Raw genomic sequence first — 25,175 nt, 5'->3', positions numbered from 1 at the left:
TTTGGCCTATGATATATCTTTTCTCTCGGCATGGCCTTTTCCACTCCTAAATAACATCATGCAGTGTCACAAGTGTATGCAAAGTTGACTAACCGGTTGACTAAAAGGTCAGTGTAGGTCAGTATCATCTAAAAGAGAGAAAATCCGAGGCCTCCCAGCCGTTATTAGTGAGATCCCTCAAATGAATGAAATCAAGATGAAGGTGATACTTTGCTATGACTATCTTGTGGGAGACTGTCCTTTGATCAGAAGAGACAAAACTGGACATTGTTGGCAATCCAGGTAAGCTTCATGTTTTCAGATGAAAAAATTGAAGTCTACAAAAAATAGAACACTTTGAAACATGGAAGAGGCTCAGTTATGTTCTGGGACTGCCCTGCTTTTTGCAGCACAGGGTGGCTTGAATCTGCACGGGGAACAACAATATCTCAAGTTGACCAAGGAGTTATTGAGCAAAATGTACACCCAGTGTCAGAAGGTTTCTTCTCAGCTCTAGGTCACTGGCTCTGTAAATAGGAAAAAGACCCAAAACACCCATGAATGGAAATAAGAACAAAACAGAGGACCATAACACTTGTTGACATGTGCAAAAGCTGCACTGGGAGTTACATAAATGATTTGATTGCAGTGAAACTCTCAAAACATTGATGCCCGTGACATTCGATCCCTCAGATGGCACTCTATAAATAATAATAAAAAAAAACAATGTGTAAAAGATATCACCACATGGGCTCAGGAAGCCTTCAGAAAACCAACGTCAGTAAATATAGTTCATCGCTACAACTCGGCAACTCAGTATAAACTTGAAAACTCGGTCAGAATGCTGACCTGAATTTTGCAGTGGTTTTCCAAACATTCTTTACATCAGACACAAACCACAGTTATATATTTTTACCTTTGATTTGAAGTAAAGACCTGTCCAATCCCTTGTTTTTAATTTTTATTGCAAACCGGGAGGTAAATCCAGCCAATTAAAAATAAAGTTTCTGGGAGGATGATGGGGTTTACACACAGTGAGGAAGGCATGTCATGTCATCTGCCCCCCTGTGTGTGTGTGTGTGTGTGTGTGTGTGTGTGTGTGTGTGTGCGTGTGTGTGTGTGTGTGTGTGTGAGTGTGTATGTGTTTGTGTGAACCCAATTGATTGACATCTGTTCAGTCACACCATCTATCATTACACTCTGCCCAGTTATAATATAATTAAAATTCAATTTGAAGCACGAGATGGAGCAAAAGAGGAGTGATTTTTCATTTTACTAATATTGTACCGTGAGTTCATCATCACTTTGAAAATACTGTAGGAGTGCTTTTTGTTTTGTTTTTTTTAACTGCAAATTGGATATCAAAAATTAACATTTGCATTTTATTGGCTAATTTATAAGACCGAGTATTACTTTTCCCAATGTCAAGTTATTTCACAATTTGACAATTGTTCTTTTTTTTTTTTCTTTAACGAAAGGGCACCAACAATTTTGTTGATGTTTTTGTGACAATGGACTGATGAACATGATGGCTGATAGGTGTTATTCTTGTTTTAGTTCCCAGCCCCAGAATGAATATGGATCTCAGAAAACTGCACGCTTTTGGGTTGTATGGTCTGAGGAATGAGCTAGGTAGATCGGATTTAAGCCAGATCAGATAAGTGTCAGTGAGATATTTTAGAGATAATAAGCATCCTGGGATATTTCTGGAAAATCCCTGCCCTTTACTGAGAGGCTGATAATGGATGTGATACAATGCTGAGTGATGTAGACTGAGGCGAGATCAGATTCACACAAGCATTCTACACCCACCAGACACACGCACATGCACAAATACACACTACATGTTTATATACAGTTTGTGATAGGCACACTCCTTCAGAGCACACCATCTGTGGTGGAGACACAGACACTGTCTGCAAGAATGCTTGAGTAAGCGAAATGGCTTCGGCAAAGGCTGAGGAGGCAATATGTTTGCAGAAAAGAGGGATAATCTTTTATCTTTCCCCCTCCCAAATCATTTCTTAAAGTCTATATCACTTCTCTGGCAGTTGACGCTCCACTTTTTCTGCTTTAATTATTTATTTATCTATTTCTGCTTTGTGTGGGTTCAGCTAAAATACTTCTAAAGCTCTTAATGGCCCTATCGGTGCCATAGATCTGCTGCCACATGCTGCCTTTTCCTCACTTCCCCCAGTTTTGGAGCTACTCTGTGGCCCCAACCCAAATGAAATGACACTTTATCAAACTGCCTTGACAAGAATGACACGGCCAATTATTGACAAATTGTTCCTTCATAGAATGACAGTCAACTCAAGTCAGTCAAGACAAGGAATGGAGGGAGAATAGGGGGAGAGTGAGTGACTATTGCCACAAAGACTGCCGCCCCCACAATACACATACACACACATTGACACACACACAAAACCCTCACAGGCCCGAGGAGACAGACATCTATCAGATTCTATTAAGAGCTTGACACTTTGGCGAACAAAGCTGCCCACACCCCACCACACATTAACTGCTATTATATGCTCATGAACACATTTTCTCTTTTTTAATTTTTTTTTTTTTTGCTTTTGTGCACTAAAGAACCACTTCCCTTTTGTGTGTGGATGCGTGTGGAGTCAAAAAACAACTACTCATCTACTGTTGTAAAGAAAGTATTAAAAAGTCTATGTTTCTGAAAGAGATGCATCAGTATGTTTCCTTTGTTTTAGCAACTGTATATTTAAGGATTGTGTACTACTGGTTAGAGCACAGGTGTCAAACTCAAGGCCCGGCGACCAAATCCGGCTCACCCCATGATTTTATGTGGCCCACGGCGGCAAATCAAGTGTGTCAACTTCCAAGGTTGTTATGAAAAGTGGGATTAAAATTTCAAACTGTAAATCATAAATGACAACATTGAGATATGTTAAGCATTTACCAAACATGAACAAGAGTTGAAAAACACATTCCACTTGATTTCTGATTCCAAAACGAGTTCATAAATTTAATGTCTATATATGATGAGATAAATAAACAATTTTATGGTTTCACAGTCACAACTGCACTCTGAGGGAAACTGTAACTACATTCTGCCCCATGACAAGAATGAGTTTGACACCCATGGGTTACAGCATCTGCCGCACATTTCTCATGACCAGGGTTCAAATGATGGCTCCAGTAGTATAGAGTTTGCATGTTCTCCTGGTCTCTCCGGGCACCCCGAATTCCACCTACATCCCAAAAACATGCATGGCAGGTTAAATGAAGAGTCTAAATTGCCCAAAGGTGTGAATGTGAGTGCAAATAGTTGTTAATATGTGCCCTACGATTGGCTGGCAACCAGTTCAGGGTGTACCCCACCTCCTGCCCAAGATAGCTGGGATAAGCTACACCACTCCCACAACCCTTGTGAGGAGAAGTGACGGGGAAATGTACCACATCTTTTAATTTGACCTCACACATGCTCAATGGCGCTAAGTATGTCAGAACTAACAAGGTGGTCAGTAGTTATCTCCAATTTTTATCTCTCGATATTTTCTCCAAGTAAGAAGAGAAACTCAACACTTTCATACATGAGATGGAAGGAGAAGTATTTTTTCCACAATGAGGTTTTAAATGCATATGCTGCATCTGCCAGTCTACAATCGCATTACCAAAGAAGGGAAACGTTGAAACAGCTGACGTACTTTAAAAAAGAAGGTTGAAATATTATCTTCGATCAAAGTTCTACAGCTGACAAGTAGTACAGTTGCACAACGCTGTGAAGCCATGGCTGAGGGTTTAACCTAGCAAATGTGAAAGGACATCGAAGATTGTGAGGGTTTCTCACTACATTTTTAAAACTCCCTCACAGAGCTTCAGTACCCCAACATGAGGAAATGTGCTGCCTCTTTGACTGCATTATTCAGCTCCACTTACAGTGCCTTGTGAAAGTATTCGGCCTCCTTGAACTTTTCAACCTTTTGCCACATTTCAGGCTTCAAACATAAATACATAAAATAACATTTTTTGTCAAGAATTAACAACAAGTGGGACACAATCGTGAAATGGAACAAAATTTATTGGATATTTTAAACTTTTTTAACAAATAAAAACCTGAAAAGTGGGGTGTGCAATATTATTCAGGCCCCTTGCATTAATACTTTGTCGTGCCACCTTTTGCTGGAATTACAGATGAAAATCGCTTGGGGTATGTCTTTATCAGTTTTGCACATCGAGAGACTGAAATTCTTGCCTATTCTTCCTAACAAAACAGGTCAAGCTCAGTGAAGGTGGATGCAGAGCGTTTGTGAACAGCAGTCTTCAGGTCTGCCCACATATTCTCGATTGGATTCAGGTCTGGACTTTGACTAGGCCATTCTAACACCTGGATACATTCATTTGTGAACCATTCCATTGTAGATTTGGCTTTATGTTTTGGATCATTGTCCCGTTGGTAGATAAATCTCTATCCCAGTTTCAGGTCGTTTGCAGACTCCAACAGGTTTTCTTCCAGAATTGTCCTTTATTTGGCTCCATTAATCTTCCCATCAATTTGAACCATCTTCCCTGTCCCTGCTAAAGAAAACCAGACCCAAACCATGAGGCACCATGTTTGATAGTGGGGATGGTGTGTTGAGGGTAATGAGATGTGTTGCTTTTACGGCAAACGTATCATTTTGCATTGTGGCCAAAACGTTCGATTTTTGTTTCATTTGACCAGATCACTTTCTTTCACATGTTTGGTGTGTCTCCCAGGTGGCATGTGGCAAACTTTAAACGAGACTTCTTAAGGATATCTTTGAGAATTGGCTTTATTCTTCCCACTCTTCCATAAAGGCCAGATTTGTACAGTGTATGACTGATTGTTGTCCTATGAACAGAGTCTCCCACTTCAGCTGTAGATCTCTGCAGTTCATCCAGAGTGATCATGGGCATCTTGGCTGCGTCTCTGATTAGTCTTCTCCTTGTTCGAGGTGAAAGTTTAGAGGGACGGCCGGGACTTGGTAGATTTGAAGTGGTCTGATACTCCTTCCATTTCAATATGATCGCTTGCACAGTGCTCTTTGAGATGTTTAAAGCTTGGGAAATCCATTTTTGTATCTAAATTTGGCTTTAAACTTCCCCACAACAGTATCTCGGACCTTCCTGGTGTATTCCTTGGTCTTCATGATGCTCTCTGCACATTCAACAGAACCCTGAAACTAGCACAAAGCAGGTGCATTTATACGGGGACTTGATTACAAACAGGTGAGTTCTATTTATCATCATCAGTCAACATTGGATCATTCAGAGATCCTCACTGAACTTCTGGAGTGAGTTTGCTGCACTGAAAGTAAAGGGGACGAATAATGTTACACGTCCCACTTATCAGTTTTTTATTTGTTGAAAAAGTATAAAATATCCAACGAATTTCGTTAAACTTCATGATTGTGTCCCACCTGTTGTTGATTCTTGACAAAAAAAATAGTTTTATATCTTTATGTTTGAAGCCTGAAATGTGGGTTCGGGTTAGGGGGCCAAATATTTTCACAAGGCACTGTATTTATGGGAGTCATCCTTTTCCCACATGAAGACCATTACGTCCAAGTACCGTTCCACCCTAACTGATTTGAACGTTTGGAAGTGTTCTTGAGGCTGACTGTCACCGGCTAATGTCCAGACTGCATTTCTGGCTGATTCCGTTGAGTGCAAGTCAAACTCAGACAATGACAATGACAATGACAAAAAATTGACATTTTTAATTATGTTGTTATGCAAGATTGCCTCATGAAGTAATGCAAAGTACATAAACATCCATTGGTGCTGAGCTATGACAGCAGCTCAGAATTTCAGCTCACTGGTAGTTCTCTCCGCTCTCAAATCGGAGACAAGGTCGCGACCCCCACCTCTCCGAGATTGCGCAAGGTTAGCTACTTCAAAAGTAAATCTTGCATAGACATATTTTGTTTCAATCACCCAACAGACAGAGTTGGCTTCACTGAAGCTCCAGACAGTATGGGCTTGGTCTCAGATCGGGAGGGAGGACATACTACATAACATTAAGTGTTACACTGAGGTGATTAATTTTAACAAAGTTAAGAGAGACTTTTGCCGCCACCGCCATTGTATACAAGAATGTCTTCGTGCACTTTCTTCATTGGTTTTTGATACTTTTTCTTTGGGGTTGGCAGATTGCAGGCATTGAAATCTTGAACCGAAATGTATGATTTAAAATAATTCCAGGAGAAACGAAACGTTCGTCCCGATTCTGATCGGCTCCCAATTCTCTATGCCCAACCTTATGTGTAATGTTTAACTAATACTGCACCAGTTCAACAAATGTAACTCTTTCACAACAGCGTTTTGATCGACGCCTGTTTAATTAGAAAAATATTAACATTAAAATGCGTATCATTTACCATTTCTCCATTGGCATAACGCATTCTGATGTGACAAACAGCTGTTTTGACCACCAAAATCAAATATACTCCTCTCATACTTTTTATGAATAGAATGTCAGAAAGTATATGGGCCAATATGAATTGGCTTATTCATCATCATTCCCCTATTAAATCTGTTATCATTTGTCCTTTTGCTTTTTTAAACAACCACTCTTATCACCTGCATCATAATTGTGTGACTTTGAGGCCTTACAAGTCAATTAGCATCAGAATAGAGGATGTGGGAGTCTTCATAAAGACAAATGGACCACAGTGTCGGCAACCAATGACAACCTTTGGCTTGAAGCATTTCTGCCAAGGAGGGGAGCATAGAAACAATCACGCAAGAACCAACTGCATTGCTGCAGTTCATATTATCACATTTACTTATCTTATTTTCGGGGAGAGGCCCTGTAGCTCAGTGGTTAGAGCACTGGTTTGGTAAACCAGGGGTTGTGGGTTCGTATCCCACTGGGGCCTCCACTCCCTGAGAAGGGTTGCGTCAGGAAGGGCATCCGGCGTAAAAATTGTGCCAAACATATATATGCGTTCATCTGAGATGACACGCTGTGGCGACCCCGAAAGGGACAAGCCGAAAGAAAGAAGAAGACTTATCTTATTTTCGGGGATGGTGGGAGTGGATATGCAATTTATTAATTTGCAGAAATATTGTCACAATGGATCAGCAGGGTTGAACATTGTTTTGTCTTTACTCTATTACAACAACAAATGAGAAAAGTCCTCAAATACAGCATCAAATTGTGTGGCTCGTCTTTGAAGACCCAAATCCTGTGACGACTGACTGATGCACCTTTCTTCTTCTCGTCACTGTGGCTCTTTCATTCTCCCATCCAATTTTTCACCTCTCACACCCCTTCCTTCTGCTCCACTTTGCTAAGTTCACATCATCGGTGATGAGTGTGTAGTTTTTTAACATTCATCATCGCCGAAAATGTTATCAGCTCCAGAGAGCGGCGCCACAGCTCCGGCCCTAGCTTTCTTGGCTCTCTGATAGGGCTGATAATAAACTGATAGATTACACCAGATTGTTTAACTTCAGGGAACACTGTTGCTGCTAATACTAATACGCAGACAATAGATTGGTGACAAAAGGAGAGGTGAGGGAAACAGGGTAAGGGACACAGGAACAAGAAGGAAAAAACCGGGGGGAATTTGTCTTTAAAAATACTAATATGGTTGAAAAGCTTCTACTTGAAATAGACTCAAAATTATTGTAGGTTTTATTAACGCTGTTAACTTAGGGAAGCTGTGGCATAAACTGCATATTTGGTGGCAGTCTAATGAAAGTGCTATGAATTACATATCATGACATAAAAACAGAATAAACTAAGATAAAATAAAATGCAGCTGTATTAGATGTTTTTTTTTTTTCAGTTACATTGTCTACCTTTTTTTTTTGTTTGTTTATTTGCTTTGTTAAGACAATTTGAATGCAAATGGTGATGGCATAAAATATCCTGAAATGCCCATGCAAATGAGTGATGACTTTTTATGGCAGATACAAATGGCAGCGAGAGCTAAATGAAAGTAGAAAGAGACAGTAGAGTAGAAAGTAGAGTACTAGAGAGTAGAAAGAAATATTTCTATATTTTGCCCAAAGCAAGGTCACAAAATGAGATTCCTATAATCATTCATCTTTTGGTATACCAAGTTGTATTTTCCAGACTGCCTCTTTGTTAATTAGAATACAAATTCGGCAACATTTTAAGCAGTTGTGTGAAATATATACAACGACTGGCAAAAAATTATGGTATCAGCACTCCTGAAAGACGATCTTTTAAATGTTTAGTTTTGGAGAAAAAGGCAAATCACAGATATTCCACAAAACAATTTTTATTGAAAATACCACCCTCCCTCGCTTTAAGAAACACTGAACACAAGCAAGAGCGAACATTGTTGTAGACAGTCTTTTTTTTTTTTTTAAGTAGCAGATAAAACTATGGACCCAGAGTTAGTGCAACATAGTACAGTATTAGTGGTGTAGTGTTGATTTGTTTTTTGTTGTTTCTTTTTGTTTGTTTGTTGTTTAGGGTTTAATAACTTTTTCCTAACAATTGGACAATTTCATATTTTTTTCTACTTGCTGTAAAAAAAAAAGTGGAGTACAATTTTCTCTCTTTTTCTTTTAATTTTTTGAAGCCATAGGTGTGGTAGTTTTGAATTAAAGAAAAAAAAAAGAATTGCCTTCTTTCTCCAAATTAAACAAAGAGTCACTGTTCATGACCGGTGATTCCCTAATTTTTGCCAGGGGTTGTAGAGTTTCGGTTTGGGGGAAGAAAAAAAAAGATTCCACAAAAGAGGTTTACTTCCAACTTGTCAAAATAACATTGTACATCCAGGAGCACACACACACACTGCTCGTCAGTTGGGACTCCAGTGGTGTTGTGTTAAGCCCTGGTGCAATTAGCGATGCGGATACAAAGTGAGGTCAAGCCCTTGACTTGACTGTCTTGCTGTCTTTAGTTTAGACACCATCAGATGTCTCTGTATCACATAGCAGGAGAATCAAAGTGTATTGATGACGGAGTCCTTCATTGGGGAAACCAAGACCTGCCCATCACTGATTCTTGCCTCTCTATTACCAATACATTGGGAGCTGAGTTTATCGCCATCCACCAGAGAGTGCGTTTTCTCCCAATAGAAAACAATAACAGATTTTACTCAAGAAAAAAAATATATATAATAATTTTAAAAGATTAAAACTTGCCAGAACAATGACAGATACCTCCCTGTGTTATTCTTAATTTCCTAACTTCATGAATAATCCACAAAGTAATTTTTTTTCTTTGTATCCTTTTGCTTCTTGGCATTTTGTCGCAATGAGATAAGGGCTAAAACAACGGAAGGGCTTGCTGAGTGAAAAAAGGCAGATAGATAACATTGATATCTACTCCTACACAGCAGTCTCTGGTTTATCTTCCCTTTTTATCATTTTTCTTTCTTTTGTGCTTTCTATTTACTTTTTCAGACGTCTACTCCTCCCTGTCCTTTGTGCACTTAAGACTCATGGTACACATTGGAAGGCATGTTTTTGCATCAAAAGCAACATGATTTTAATTGTCTTAAACCAAATTGAGATAATGTGATGGAATCGGATGCAGAGATATGTATATATATTCTCTCCAAGAGAAGGAAACTACAACGACCAAGGGGGAACAAAAGATGCCTACTTGGGGCCACAAATGGAAAGATGTGTCAGAAGAAGTGTATCAGTAGACACACAGTCATAGACACACACACACATACAAACAACCTTGTCCAATCCTGTACTGAAACCATCATTCTGAGAGAGAAGAAAACTATTTCACATACAGAGGCTTATCATTTCTATGTGTCAGACAGAAAAGCCTTTCTGGCTGTAATCTATCAAGGTCAGCTCGTGTGGCCCAGTCCAACAGCATGTTGTTCCATTCCAGCTCTCCCAATTGCAGAACATAACATTTGACTTGCTCGATGACGGGATGACTAACTTGACTACGTTCACCAACTGTAATCACAATACATACATATATACAGTACATACAAATAAAAGAACGACTCGCAAAATAATTGAGACACAACATATTTTCCTCCTCCCAGCATGCTTTGTGGCACTCAATGGAGGAGGTAAATACCATTTAAAGTTCGTTTTGTGTCAATTATAGAGAGTCAGTCTTTTATTTTATTTTTTGCTAGCTATTCCATTTTCTTCAAGAACACCTTTCCTGACTGCAGCCAATAATTTTGTGTTGATTGTTTCAATATGTAATTGAGCATTCCACACAATCAAAATTCTTCATGATCAGTTATTTAATGACCATACGATTGCTAATGGGCAGACGGTCACATTACAATATTTGTGTTTTTCTAAGAGTTGGACGTCACATCACATAAATCCGATAGATGAGGCACAGCGGATGATGTAATAAAGAGCTGACAGTTGTTGTGCTACTATAGCTTCCGCATGTGACTGGACAACAAAAAAAAAGAGTTTCTTGGTTCCCTCAAAAATAATACACTGTAGGTTCCTGAGTTTCAGTCTCCAAAAAAGACTTACTTACTAACTTTTCTGGATGACAGCACACGTCGACTAATAAGCTGCGCCCATACTGTGTCAAATTTTTTCCATACACAAGCCACACCGGACCATACACCACGGATACTGTATATACACCGAATGTACCGGTACGTAGTAACAACAGATATTAAACAAAAAGACTTTGTTAATGTTTATTTACATACGTTGTTCTCAAAAGAGTGGCAGTAAAACTGCTCAAACATTTTCACCTAAACTGTTCACTCGAACTACTAAAGCAATCGTCTTCAGTATCAGAGTTTAAAGCCTCAGAAAGATTCTGTCACACACCATTTCAGTCTCTCTGTTGCTCTCAATGTAATTTTCATCTAGTTACCACTGAGGTTGTGCCTTTGAATACTGTTGGTGATGGTTGATTTTTTTCACACTTGTCATCACTTTTCAGATCCACTGGTTGACCTCAGAAAAAGATGACCTTCACATGCGGTCAGTTATTTTGAAAGATTTTAATATTAATTTTTTTAGGAAAAATAGATCTTGCGTTTGTGCGTGTAATGCTGCATTTGGCTATCAGCGCATCAAAACTATGAGTGCCGTCTTCTTTTTTGCAGACTTGAGGTAGCTTCTTCTTTTTCCTACATGCAATTGAGGTATATTCTTCTTCTAGGTGAAATCGAGCTGAAGTCCTCTTCTGTGTGCGTTCGAGGTAAATTCTTCTTCTACGCACGATTGAGGTGGATTCGTCTTCTTCTACATGCAGTCGAGGTAAATTATTTTTCTGTGTGTGTTTGAGGCAAAGTCACCTTCTAGACATTGGAGCCATCTGCACACACTCAAACCCAAGTGCATTATAGGGAACAGGCCTGTTTAACCAACATGCTCAAACAATCTATATTTTAGCTGCAGCATTAAATACGTCGCAGGGTTCACAACAATGTGAAAAAAAGTCACAGCTTGTCGTCCAGAAAAATAAGGAACATTTGAAGCACCTCAGACGCTATTATTTTAAGAAAAATGTCAGTAGTGTATTGCAAGATTTTCTGAATTCTCAAATCAAAATAAATTATAAATCTGGGTGATGTTTATGCTCTTTTTATGAAACTAAGATGCTTCCCGGGCAGGGGTGGACAAAGTTTTTTGCCCCAATACTGTATTTACTTTTCAAAGAGCCAACCTCCCATGATCTACCTTTTTTGGAGGAGTGGGGGTCGCTACCATGTTTTAGGTTGGAGAGTGTAGAGAACTACCAGTGAGATAAAATTCTGGGCCACTGACATAACTCAGCTCCAATTAATGTTGATGGACCTTTCATCACCACATGAGAAACACAACACAAAATAATTAATTGAATTTTTTTCGTCATTACCTGAGTTTACTAAGTTTTTGTCATTATCTGAGTTTACTCTGATAACTTCTACTGAAGTGAGTCACGCAGGGATGCATAGTCCAAGCACCCAGTCTCAAGCACACTTCCAAATGTTCATCAGTTAGGGTGGAATGGTACTTGGACTTTAGGATCTTCATATGGGGAAAGCTGACTCACAGGAATAAGTAGAGTCAAATAATGCAAACAAAAGGCAACACACTTCCTCTTGTTGGGGTACTTTAGGTCTGTAATTAAGTTCCAAACCTGAGAAACACAATCTCTGATGTACTTCCACATTTGCTGCGTTAAATCCTCAACAATGGCTTCTCAGCGACGTGTAGCTGTACTTCTTGACAGCAGGAGAGCTGTGATCAAAGATAATTCTGCCTTATTTTTAAAGTCCCGGAACAATGCGTCAGCTGCTTCAATGATTGCCTCTTTTACAATCGCTACTTCTCAAAAGGACTTCTTGTTCTTAACGATGACAAGACTCACCCGGAACAATGCTTTGGAGGCGGCTTTCACTTTTGAAGTATGTGTAAAAAATAACTGCTACTCAGAGAACTTGGATTTTAGTTCCCCCACATTTTTCTTTCTCAGCTCACTTTTTGCCAGGAAGTTAGTGTCATATTTTCCATGTGGAGTCCTAAAATGCCACTCCACAATTCCCTTCTTTGGTAATACGATGGCAGACTGGCAGATGTGGCATTCAAGTTTGAAAAAAATGCCATCGAGAAGAAATACTACTCCTTCTATTCTGCATGAGTGGTTAGCTTTCCTCTTCTCGCTTGGTCATTTGCACCACTCTTTTCACCCTCATTTAACCTAGATGTTCAAACGCACTTGCCGCCGTTTTATGCACATTTGTGTGACCTAAGTGTCAGAAAAATTCTGTCATTAATTATTATATGCATATCAATGAAGTGATGGGACGGATGACAGGCTGAGTTTTTTTAATGTCACACAGTTACCATGCAATCTACCAATACTATCTATACTATAAATACTACTATAAATCGGCAGATTGAGCACCCCTCCTCCAGGGGAAAGGGAGTTATCTATCACTGTACTCTGTAAAACAGCAAAGCAAGAATTGTGAAACATTAATATTGTTTTATAGGCTTTGCAGGTGGATCATGTCATTTCACATTTTAGAAATCACAATATTTGCACACTAAGTCAATCTTGTGTCAAACTCTCATATCCAAACACATGAAACAAGTAAGTTACAAAATGGAATTTTTTTTCTCCCCAGATCAAAGAGGGTAAGGTCCATAGTCAGACACAAAAGAACAGCTGATCTATCATCATTTTTGACAGAATTCAATATATTGTAAAATGGGAGTACTGGAGCACCTGCCACTTTGTTCACAAAATACCTATCTCCAGACAGTGGACTGTTTAGAGAGCAGCTGTCTCTTCACAGCACAGCTTGCCAGCTGGCCCGTTGCATGAAAGGATTTGCTTTTTTTAATAATTAACCCAACTTTGGAGCGGCTTCAAGAATTATTTAGCCTTGAGATGACCAAATTGAGTGTGTGGGGAGGGGGGAGGGAGGAAGGGGGAGGGGGGATAGTGGCACGACTGGTTACAGCGTTGGTCTCACAGTTCTCAGGACTGGGGTTCAAATTCCAGCCTCGCTTGTGTGGCGTTTGCATGTTCTTCCTGTGCCTGCATGGGTTTTTGCCTGAGACTCCAGTTTCCTCCCACATCCCAAAAACATGTATTAACTGGAACCTCTAAATTTCCCTTAGGTGTAATTGTGAGTGTTACTGGTTCTTTGTTTATATGTGCCCTGCGATTGGCTGACAACCAGTTCCAGGTGTACCCCGCCTCCTGCCCGATGATACCTGGGAGAGGCTCCAGCACTCCCACGACCCTTGTGAAGATAAGTCGGTCAGTTAATGGATGGATGCGTGTTCTTAAAAAGGATGTATTCATAGTATCGTGGTTTATTATCAGTGGCATATAACAATGATATTATTTGTCGTGATAATTTTTGGGATGTGACCAAATGGACAGTGGGGTAGTGGCTCGCATGTCTGGCTCCCAGTCAGGATGTCATTTTTTGGTGGCTGGCTGGGCAGCATTGGGGCCATGCGACCCCCAACAAGTTGGGGCGTCTCGGTGGGGTCAGCGGACCTTCCTGGTTTCCTCAATGTGCTCTCAGGATGAACCACTGTGCCCGATCCCACCCCTCGATTGATTGAGTGGGGTCCTCAGGTTCCATGGTGCAGGAACAGCAATTACATGACACTTCTGTCACTGGTGGTCATGCGAGTGTGAACGGTTGTTTTGATACGCAATTCCCTATATTCTGGACGTGCAACTCCATACATACCGTAATTTCTCATGTACAATGCACCCTGAAGTATAATGCACACCACCTAAACTGACCTAAAAAATAAATAAATCAGGAAAACCCTTCTACCAATGTACAATGCACACCACCAATTTACTGCTATGCATAAACTCAAAATATTGGGAATTATCTGTAAATCTATTTTGCCAGGTTTGTACTTTTATTGTTTGTACATGTATTGTTTTTCAAAAAATTGTCTGTACAACAATCATTAATAATCTTGGTGCATATGCAGATGTAGCGGTAATATATATCTCGGGCCACAGGACACGCTTGTCCTAGTCCCTGTAATAGTCAGAACAGAATCCCTCAAACATCTAAAATAGATGCTCAATGATGGGATAACATTTTACTAATAGTGTAGACAACGTGCATTACAGTCTTTAAAAAATTAAAAATTAACACTGTTTAACTTAAACTTTGTAGAGAAACATTTTTTTGCATTAAATATTTGCGCATAAAACGTCCATAGTACTGTTTATCCGTTACATTACACATCTTTGCCCACGCCTTCAAAAGAAGCATCTGACTCATCTCCAGTTTGAAAAAGATCTATAGTAGCTACTTTTGGTTCATCACTGTGGAACTCATCATTGTTGACTTGGTCCAGTTCTGGTGCCTCTTGCATTGCATCATGAACAGTCATCTTCTTCCCACACCATGTCATCCTCTGTGCCATCCATGGCGTTTGTGAAGAAACATTTTTTGAATGCTCAGAGTCTCGGTTCCGTTTATTCCCCATTATTGTCAGTGCTTTGAGGCGAAGCTCCACAGTGCTAATAGCGCAGCTTCTTGTCCTCTGCTCTTCCTCCATCACTGAGAACTGCGCAACTCTCCCACATCTCAAAACTCTTCCATGTGTTTTTTGATCGATTATCTATCTTCTTCGTCTTCCTCCACAATCTCACACTCGATTCAGCGTCTTTGAACTGCCACACTGCTTCAAGGTTTCCCATTCTTCGGCAGCAGTGATGACAATTTTCTTTTAAAAGTGGCTGCATAACTAGCCCCTGTAGTTGACATTTTTTGTCTTAGTTAAAACAAACTCACGGGCAGCCGTTTCTGATATTTGGTGCAGTAGCAATAAATGTGTTACGCTAGCAATTATAAAACGGCAACTCCTGCAAGCAGGTCAGGAATCTTAGATTGGCGGCGCACATTATCGTAATACATATAAATATGTACACGATGTGATTTTCTTTTTATTCTTAAAGTATACACAAATACAATATGTTCTATTGACTTTTTGAAAATATTTTGGCAATTTTGGTGCACTATACACAAGAAATTACGGTATATAAATTGAATGTACTGCAGAGTCAAGATTATTATTATTATTCAAACCGATAAAGTTAGTGCATCCATCCATTATCTTAGCCACTTATCCTCACAATGAGCGCGGGAATTCAAATCATTTTGAATTTGATGCTTGCATCACATTCCCAAAAAGCTAGGACAGTGGCAGGTTTACCAATGTGTTGGGTCACCTTTCCTTTGACATGTATTAAGTGTTTGGGAACTACAGACACAAATCATTAATTGTGGCCTTTTTGGTGGAATTTTTTCCCATTCTTACTTGATGTAGAACTTCAATTACGGTCTCTGTTGTTGTATTTTGCACTTCATAATGTGCCACACATTGATAGGTCTGGCTAGCCTACTATTTGCACTCTTTTATTACAAAGCCTCACTGTTGTAACGCATGCACAATTTGGATTGGTATTGTCTTGCTGAATTAAGCAGGGGTGTCCTTGAAAAACATGTTGCTTTGATGGCAGCATTTATTGGTCCAAAATCTCTACGACAGATAGATACAGTAAAGAAAATAAGTATTTGAACACCCTGCTATAGTGTATTATATATTGTATATATTGTTATAAGTGCATAAACAAAGGGAGCTCCGGGCCAGCAGCTGGGGATGGTTCTTCGGACAGGAATGACATGGATTCTGACGAGCCGAGCTTCCAAGCGGTGGAGGCTGGTAGCCCCAGACGCCGAAGCTAGGCTAAAGGCCTCCAACACCACCGAAGCTCGGCTAAAGGCCTCCGCCGAAGCTCGGCTAAAGGCCTCCGCCGCCGCCAAAGGTGGGCCGCGACCTCCGGCGGCGGGCCGAGCTTCGGCGGAGGCTTTTAGCCTAGCTTCGGCACCATATGGCTCGTATTGGAAAAAATGATTGGTATGCATTTGTGAAGTTCTTGTTTAGTGTAGTTAAACATAAACTGATAAATAGTGAAAGCTTCGATATCCTGAATGTATATATGAAGTTTTCGGTCTTGTGAAAATATGCAAACGCCGTATATTTAGCAAATAGTGACGTAACTTCCAGGCCGTTCATTGTCCAGCGCAATGGATCTGCCTGACTAGTAGCGATTGCTTGGAGGGTTCGACGATTGGTGGCCGGGCCGGGTTGACCCGGGACGGTTCTGCCGCACTGAGCCCATCACTGTTGTTTGTTGTATGGTTGCTTGTATGAGAAACTATCAGCAGTATGATGTGTGTCACTATTTTGTGTGTACAAGGCTCATTTATTATCGCATCAAAACAAACAGAAGATGATAACGTAGTCCACAGTCTGAGTTGGTATATTTTCACAAGCAAGGATTTCAATGAACGAAATCCGTTTAAAATGGTGTCAAGTTAATTTGAGAGCAATAGCTGGTTTTAACTTGCTTCACCATCAATGTAATTTCACGTGCTAAACTGATGCCATAACCAGACAGTACCCGTCCAAACCCCATTTTAGTCACAATTTTTCCAATATGTCATAAAAAAAACACAAACCTTTTTAAATGAAAATAGTATACCAGTGTCTTGTGGTTTTGTTTGGGCACTAAATGCTTAAAATACAAAACCAAAAGGGGTGGATGGTTCTGTTTACTGGACTGATATGGGTGTTTGAGCATGTAGAAGTTTGTGAATGTGAACCGATTTTTTTATCTAGTTATTTATTATATGCAAAGGTGTGCATGTAAATGGTGCATTCCTATGCAAACAACAGAAGAGAGTTTTTGTTGCCATGTCAACATATTCAACATATTCACCAGAAAATAGCAGGCACAATTCCAGGAACAGTATCAGCAGCGACTGAATTTTCCACAACACGAGTAAGAGCTATTTTTGAAGAAAACATTTCTCCTAGTCAGCCCAGCTTTTCGCCATTTACATTCATCCATCCATTTTCTTCATCGCTTATCCTCACAAGGGTCACGGGAGTGCTGGAGCCTTCTAAGTGGGAGAACTTGTAATATACTGTAGCAGAGTGTTCAAATACTCCTTTTCTTCACTGTATACAAGTTGTTATGGGCATACGGACACTAACACACACCCATACCATCACAGATGCTGGCTTTTGAAATTTGCGCTGAGAATGGCAATAGTCCTTTTCCTCTGAGGCCTCGAGAACATAACGTCCATGATTTCCCCAAAATCTGAAATGTTGGCTCATCAGACCACAGCAAATTTTGCCACGCCAGTTGATGTCAAATAAGTTCGGGACCAGAGAAGCTGTGGGCGTTTCAGAATAGTTGTTCTTAAACAGTTACATTATTTACTCATAAAGTGTTGAAGATCCCCCAAGCTTTCCTTATGAACACATGAGCCTGGGTTTCAGAGGTGCTCCTTTTATACCCAATCAAGACACTCACCTGTTTCCAATTAATCTGTTAACTTTTAGAATGTTCCAAATAGGTGTTTTTCGAGGATTTCCGAACTTTCACAGAATTTTCTTGCCTCTATCCCATCTTTTTAGGAATGTGTTGCAGGCATCTTTGCAAAAGAAAAAAATATATATATATCAGTTTGAACATTCAAAATATTGCCTTTAGTCAATTGAAAATAGGCTGAAAGGTTTGGGAAATTATTGTACTCTGTTTTTATTTGAAATTTACATGGTCCTCCATCATTGGAATTTTGTTTTGTATTTGTATTTCATTAATCAAGTCCGATCATTGGATTTTTTTAATTGATGAATGGATGCGTTTTGCCCATGCTTGCATTCCACATGGTCAAACCTAACACGAAGATAATGGACAACGAGGGGAATTTATCTTTGTGGGGAGGGTGGAAAAATAGATATGAGGAAAAATGAGAAAGTTCAGTCAAACAGACAGCCGGCTAAAGAAATCGTGGAAGAATAGTGGGAATGAAGCACAAAATGCAAATGGGTTAGGGGTGCAGGGGGCATATCCATCAGTAATCTTCTTCTGATATCAAAGTGGTGCAATCAGTGATTAAAAGAAAAACATCTACCTGGAAATGGGTTACCTGTAGGTCACTGAGCTACAAACAGAGCAGTGTGCCATCATTACCAATCTGTCCATCTTTATGTCTTGATGCCTTCTCTACACATTCTTGATTCATGACAGGAAATGCTTATAGTACAAGTTCACTTTATGGTATTAGTTGTCAGCTTTTGAGTATTTGCATGCCACATGATTATAGAGGTTGTGCACGTGATGTCATCGTTTTCACAGCATCATATTGTCTGTCAAACAGATGCTTGACATTGTGGGAGACATTGAATCAGAGCAGAATATTCATAATACCCAAGACCTGTTGTGCTTTTGGTTGTCACAACAGACGAGACAGATCTTCAAAGAGATCATTCAATAGAATACCAGCTGAAAAGACCAGAAAACATTGATGGATTTCAGCAATTAAATGTGATGGATGGTGCCCAGCCAAATACACACACCTGTGTAGTGATCATTTCATTTCAGGTAGGAATTATTCTTCTCAATCTCAAATTATCAAGAAATATTTATAATGCCAAATTGACTCATTTGAGAACAATGGTTATTTAAAAATAATAATAAACCATCACTCACAGAGAGGTTTACACAGGTAAGCGTGTGGCAGCAATACGCTTCCGTGTACGGAGGCTAAATTTTTATTCCAGTCATAGTTAATGAATGCTAGTTTATGTAAAACCGGAGGTCATTTATTTAAATATTGGTATTTGTATTGAAAATATCTGAGTGGGTCCATCACTATGTGGGATTTATTCCTGATTTAGAACAGATCCAGCAACAAAGTATTTGTATGTGTCCAGACTTTTATACGCTTTTGAACTTTTCTGTGTAAATCTCGACGACTTACTCACCAGATACATGTGTATATCCAGTTGTTCAAGACAAGCGGAAGAGAATTAAGAGTCCAATTTATTATCAGCGAAAACATCATCATTAAATATGGGTCCTGGATGCCAAGCATCTGTAATTGTTCTTACCTTTGTTTATTATCACCTTCAAAATGTTTAACAGTATTGGACAAAACTCTGGATGTCGTGCTATAAGACATATTTTTGTTTTGTCTTAACAGAATTAACCATCAACAATGCTTTGTTAGACTGGCAATATGGCGATGTCACGTGATTTTATGGCGTTGGTGCACGAGCTGTATACTTGGCAGAATGTAAAATAAAATACACTTCAATAGGACTTTATAATCAGATGACCATTGTGGAATGTGCCATTCCTCCTCCAATATTCTGCACTTTATCCCCCTCCCAGAAAAAAAAATGGAAAAGAGAAATGAAAAAAGGAGAGGTTTTTCTTTCTGTTATACTCAATCCTTTCTCAGAGAGAGTGAGAGAAGAACAGAAAGGAAAGAAACATAATTTATCTGTGTATTATCAAGAAAGGCAGACACTTTAATCAGTCAGCTATGAAGTCAGTATTTCCATCCTTATCTGTCGCAGGAGTGGAAATGGAGAGGAGATAGTGTTCTGGGAGCCCATCGGTGGGCAGGAATGATAATGGGGAGGGGGTAGGGCGAGGCTATTGGAGCGCTGTGTCAGCGCTATCTGCACCCATTATCAACGCCCTTATCGGACCTACCATCAGCCTCGCTGTAATGGGGCCAGTTCAACTTTCCACATTATCATACCGCCAAGACCTGGGCTAGGGGTCTGGCTGGAGACAGAGAAAGGGGGTGGAAGCGGGTAGTGGACAGATGGAATGAAAGAAAAGGTGATAGAGAAGTGGAGGTGGAAAGGTAGTGATAGTTTGAAAATCAGGATTAAGAGGGAAGATTATTTGAAAAAGGAGTCAAAAATTTGTGAAACGATAAAATGATGGAATAGCCTGAGGCAGAGGTGGAGGGGTGAGGGTGATTTGCAAGATGCTATAGGATTCATAAACCAAGAGAGCAAACAAACACATTATAGGCTATAGTCAACCAGTAACGTTGAGTCACAGTCAGTTGTTGAGTCTACAAGCCTGGCGAGTGTTTACAGTCAAACATCCTGCTTCTATGGGCTATTACGTTCTATTAGATCAACACACCCAAAAAAGATGATATCAGAGTATAGCTTTAATAAGTTTGAAAAGTACAAATTAGTTTAATCTCAGTTATCTGGAGAAAATAGGGAGAAGAATAAAGGCAACGTTGCAAAAATGCATTCTATTATTATTATTATTAATGTTATCCATCTTATTTTCTATATTGCCTGTCCTCATTAGGGTTTTAGGTGAGCTGGAACCTATCCCAGCTGAATGGGGTAGAGGCGGGGTGAAATCTACACTGGTCAATAGCAGCGAGGGCGCATACAGAGAACCAACCATTCACACTCACATTCTGAATGTAAGACAAAAAGAGATGCCAAATGTGATGTCTATGTATACTGTAATATGTATTTTGTTCCGGCCAGTTGCCATGTGTTCCGCCTTTACAGGGAAGTTGAAAACAATCTGCAACACGACACCTGTGATAAATTTGCCATTGAATGAGTGGCTATCAGGGGCTTGGCCTTTAAGCCCTGTAGAACCAACCAATCGCGATAGTATTTATTGATGATGCCATCATGTTTCCCTCCATGTAAAAAAACAAAAAACAAGCTTTCAGTCCACAGCTCCATGTATATGACGAGGATAATGTGGTAAATCTACATAGGACTGTCTAGTAATGAAAAATTCTGGTTAGGAAACGCCTCCTCCGAAAAATATTGCTTGAAGTTACAAAGGAAATTCAGGACATGAAAAGAAAAAATGGGCGCTTAATTCACCAAATTCCACCGAACATAAACATCCTGTATCTTGGTTTGTGTGGTGCAATAGAGGTGCTCTTCCATTGGATTTCACTGTAGCATCTTCCTGGCATCACATTGGCTTACCCATGATGGTATTTTATTCAAAACCACCCTAGAACTGTCACAAGCTAACACACATTGGAAAAGTACAACTTTTTTATGTTTTTTGCAAGTTTATTCATCTTTCATCACCATGGGCCGCAGAGAAACTTTCATGGAATTAAGTTGTGTGATTGCGAAGCGAACGTTTTCTCTTGGCTTCCTCCTCTGTCCCCCACGATGCTTCTCTCTCTTCCTCTCTCTCTCTCTCTCTCTCTCTCTCTCTCTCTCTCTCTCTCTCTCTCTCTCTCTCTCTCTCTCTCTCTCTCTCTCTCTCTCTCTCTCTCTCTCTCTCTCTTCTCTCTCTCTCTCCTCTCCTCTCTCTCTCTCTCTCTCTCTCTCTCTCTCTCTCTCTCTCTCTCTCCTGGGGTGTGTGTGTGCATTTCCGTGTGTGTGTGTGTGTGTGTGTGTCAATAGTCCCAAATTCCCCTGTTTGTTTTTTACACCTGTGGAACCTACTGTATTTCCACCTATATGCAGAAAAGCTCACCTTTTTGTGCTCATTCTAAAATGCCACAAGATTCCGCTAACCGCTGTTTAAATAGGAAAGTAGAATTGTGACTGGTGTATTTTCGGTCCAGTTTATTAAAATCAAATAATCTTCAAGTGTTTTTAAGGGTAATGATCTTTGAGTTTTAAATAATAGTGAACTGTTTCGGCATCATAGTGTGGTGTATTTATTTCTGGTATATGTCCGATACACATGTCCCCCCCACTATTCACAGCATAGCTTGGTCTCCAGCAGGGGATTACTGTATTATCAATCTGGTCTTTATTATTACTACGATTATTATAGTATTATTATTATTAATTTGGTTTGCATATACAGTTTTTGTGAAAATTTAGAAAAGATGGTGAATATATCAGTATATCCCTGAGTATATGCAATGCAGCCCTATGGGGGCACAAACCAGTGCAATCTGTAGGCCGGTCCCAAGCCCGGATAAATGCAGAGGGTTGCGTCAGGAAGGGCATCCGGCGTAAAAACTGTGCCAAACAAATATGAGCGTTCATCTAAAGAATCCCATACCGGATCGGTCGTGGCCCGGGTTAACAACGCCCGCCCCCGGCACTGCTAACCTGCAGGGCGTCGGTGGAAATTCAGCTACTGTGGGTCGAAGACAAAGAAGAGGAGGAAACCGGATCCAGCGTCAGAAGAAAAAGAGGAATGCACAGAGCCTACAACTGAGTGTAGGGACTTTGAATGTTGGGACTATGACAGGAAAAGCACAGGAGTTGGTTGACATGATGATTAGGAGAAAGGTTGATATTCTGTGCACAAGAGAGCAGGTGGAAAGGTAGTAAGGTGGCTAGAAGTTTGGGAGCAGGGTTTAAATTATTCTACCACGGAGTAGATGGGAAGAGAAATGGAGTAGGGGTTATTTTAAAGGAAGAGCTGGCTAAGAATGTCTTGGAGGTGAAAAGAGTATCAGATCGAGTGATGAGACTAAAATTTGAAATTGAGGGTGTTATGTATAATGTGGTTAGCGGCTATGCACCACAGGTAGGATGTGACCTAGAGTTGAAAGAGAAATTCTGGAAGGAACTAGATGAAGTAGTTCTGAGCATCCCAGACAGCGAGAGAGTTGTGATTGGTGCAGATTGTAATGGACATATTGGTAAAGGAAACAGGGGCGATGAAGAAGTGATGGGTAAGTACGGCATCCAGGAAAGGAACTTTGAAGGACAGATGGTGGTGGACTTTGCAAAAAGGATGGAGATGGTTGTAGTGAACACTTATTTCCAGAAGAGGGAGGAACACATAGTGACCTACAAGAGCGGAGGTAGAACCACGCAGGTAGATTATATTTTGTGCAGACGATGTAATCTGAAGGAGGTTACTGACTGTAAAGTAGTGGTAGGGGAGAGTGTAGCTCGACAGCATAGGATGGTAGTGTGTAGGATGACTCTGGTGGTGGGTAGGAAGATTAAGAAGACAAAGGTAGAGCAGAGAACCATGTGGTGGAAGCTGAGAAAGGAAGAATGTTGTGCGGCCTTCCGGAAAGAGGTGAGACAGGCTCTCGATGGACAACCGAAGCTCCCGGAAGACTGGACGACGACAGCCAAGGTGATCAGAGAGACAGGCAGGAGAGTACTTGGTGTGTCATCTGGTAGGAAAGGGGAGAAGGAGACTTGGTGGTGGAACCCCAAAATACAGGGAGTCATACAAGGAAAGAGATTAGCGAAGAAGAAGTGGGATACTGAGAGGACTGAGGAGAGGCGAAAGGAGTACATCGAGATGCGACGTAGGGCAAAGGTAGAGGTGGCAAAGGCTAAACAAGAGGCATATGAAGACATGTACACCAGGTTGGACACGAAAGAAGGAGAAAAAGATCTCTACAGGTTGGCCAGACAGAGGGATAGAGATGGGAAGGATGTGCAGCAGGTCAGGGTGATTAAGGATAGAGATGGAAATGTGTTGACTGGTGCCGGTAGTGTACTAAATAGATGGAAAGAATACTTTGAGAAGTTGATGAATGAAGAAAATGAGAGAGAAGGAAGAGTTGAAGAGGCAAGAGTGAATGACCAGGAAGTGGAAATGATTACTAAGGGGGAAGTCAGAAAGGCACTACAAAGGATGAAAACTGGAAAGGCAGTTGGTCCTGATGACATACCGGTAGAGGTATGGAAGCAATTTGGAGAGATGGCTGTGGAGTTTTTGACCAACTTATTCAACAGAATACTAGCGGGCGAAAAGATGCCTGAAGAATGGAGGAAAAGTGTTCTAGTTCCCATTTTTAAGAACAAAGGGGATGTTCAGAGCTGTGGGAACTATAGAGGAATAAAGTTGATGAGCCACACAATGAAGTTATGGGAAAGAGTAGTGGAGGCTAGACTCAGGACAGAAGTAAGTATCTGCGAGCAACAGTATGGTTTCATGCCTAGAAAGAGTACCACAGATGCATTATTTGCCTTGAGGATGCTCGTGGAAAAGTACAGAGAAGGTCACAGAAGGAGCTACATTGTGTCTTTGTGGACCTAGAGAAAGCCTATGACAGAGTACCAAGAGAGGAACTGTGGTACTGCATGCATAAGTCTGGTGTGGCAGAGAAGTATGTTAAAATAGTACAGGACATGTATGATGGCAGCAGAACAATGGTGAGGTGTGCCTTAGGTGTGACAGAGGAATTTAAGGTGGAGGTGGGACTGCATCAGGGATCAGCTCTGAGCCCTTCCTATTTGCAGTGGTAATGGATAGGCTGACAGATGAGGTTAGACTGGAATCCCCTTGGACCATGATGTTCGCAGATGATATTGTCATATGCAGTGAAAGCAGGGAGCACGCAGAGGAACAATTGGAAAGATGGAGACATGCACTGGAAAGGAGAGGAATGAAGATTAGCCGAAGTAAAACAGAATATATGTGCGTGAATGAGAAAAGTGGAGGGGGAAGAGTGAGGCTACAGGGATAAGAGATAGCGAGGGTGGATGACTTCAAATACTTGGGGTCAACAATACAGAGCAATGGAGAGTGTGGTCAGGAAGTGAAGAAACGGGTCCAAGCAGGTTGGAACAGCTGGCGAAAGGTGTCTGGTGTGTTATGTGACAGAAGAGTGTCTGCTAGGATGAAGGGCAAAGTTTACAAAACAGTGGTGAGGCCGGCCATGATGTACGGATTAGAGACAGTGGCACTGAAGAAACAACAGGAATCTGAACTGGAGGTGGCAGAAATGAAGATGTTGAGGTTCTCGCTCGGAGTGACCAGGTTGGATAGGATTAGAAATGAGCTCATTAGAGGGGCAGCCAAAGCTGGATGTTTTGGAGACAAGATTCGAGAGAGCAGACTTCGATGGTTTGGACATGTTCAGAGGCGAGAGAGTGAGTATATTGGTAGAAGGATGCTGAGGATGGAGCTCCCAGGCAAAAGAGCGAGAGGAAGACCAAAGAGAAGGTTTATGGATGTGGTGAGGGAA

The 25,175-nt window shown here is 40.6% G+C and overlaps 1 protein-coding gene across 1 annotated transcript in view; it reads right to left on the bottom strand.

Annotated features, from left to right (window-relative positions):
* The window catches only part of zfpm1 (zinc finger protein, FOG family member 1), a 152,454-nt gene that overhangs the window by 107,470 nt on the left and 19,809 nt on the right, over positions 1 to 25,175 (bottom strand). The gene's annotated exons all lie outside the window — the stretch shown is intronic.

Source organism: Syngnathoides biaculeatus, chromosome 6 (assembly GCF_019802595.1).
Source record: "Syngnathoides biaculeatus isolate LvHL_M chromosome 6, ASM1980259v1, whole genome shotgun sequence".
NCBI classification, from domain to species: Eukaryota; Metazoa; Chordata; class Actinopteri; order Syngnathiformes; family Syngnathidae; genus Syngnathoides; species Syngnathoides biaculeatus.
This window is presented reverse-complemented; position numbering and strand designations above follow the sequence as displayed.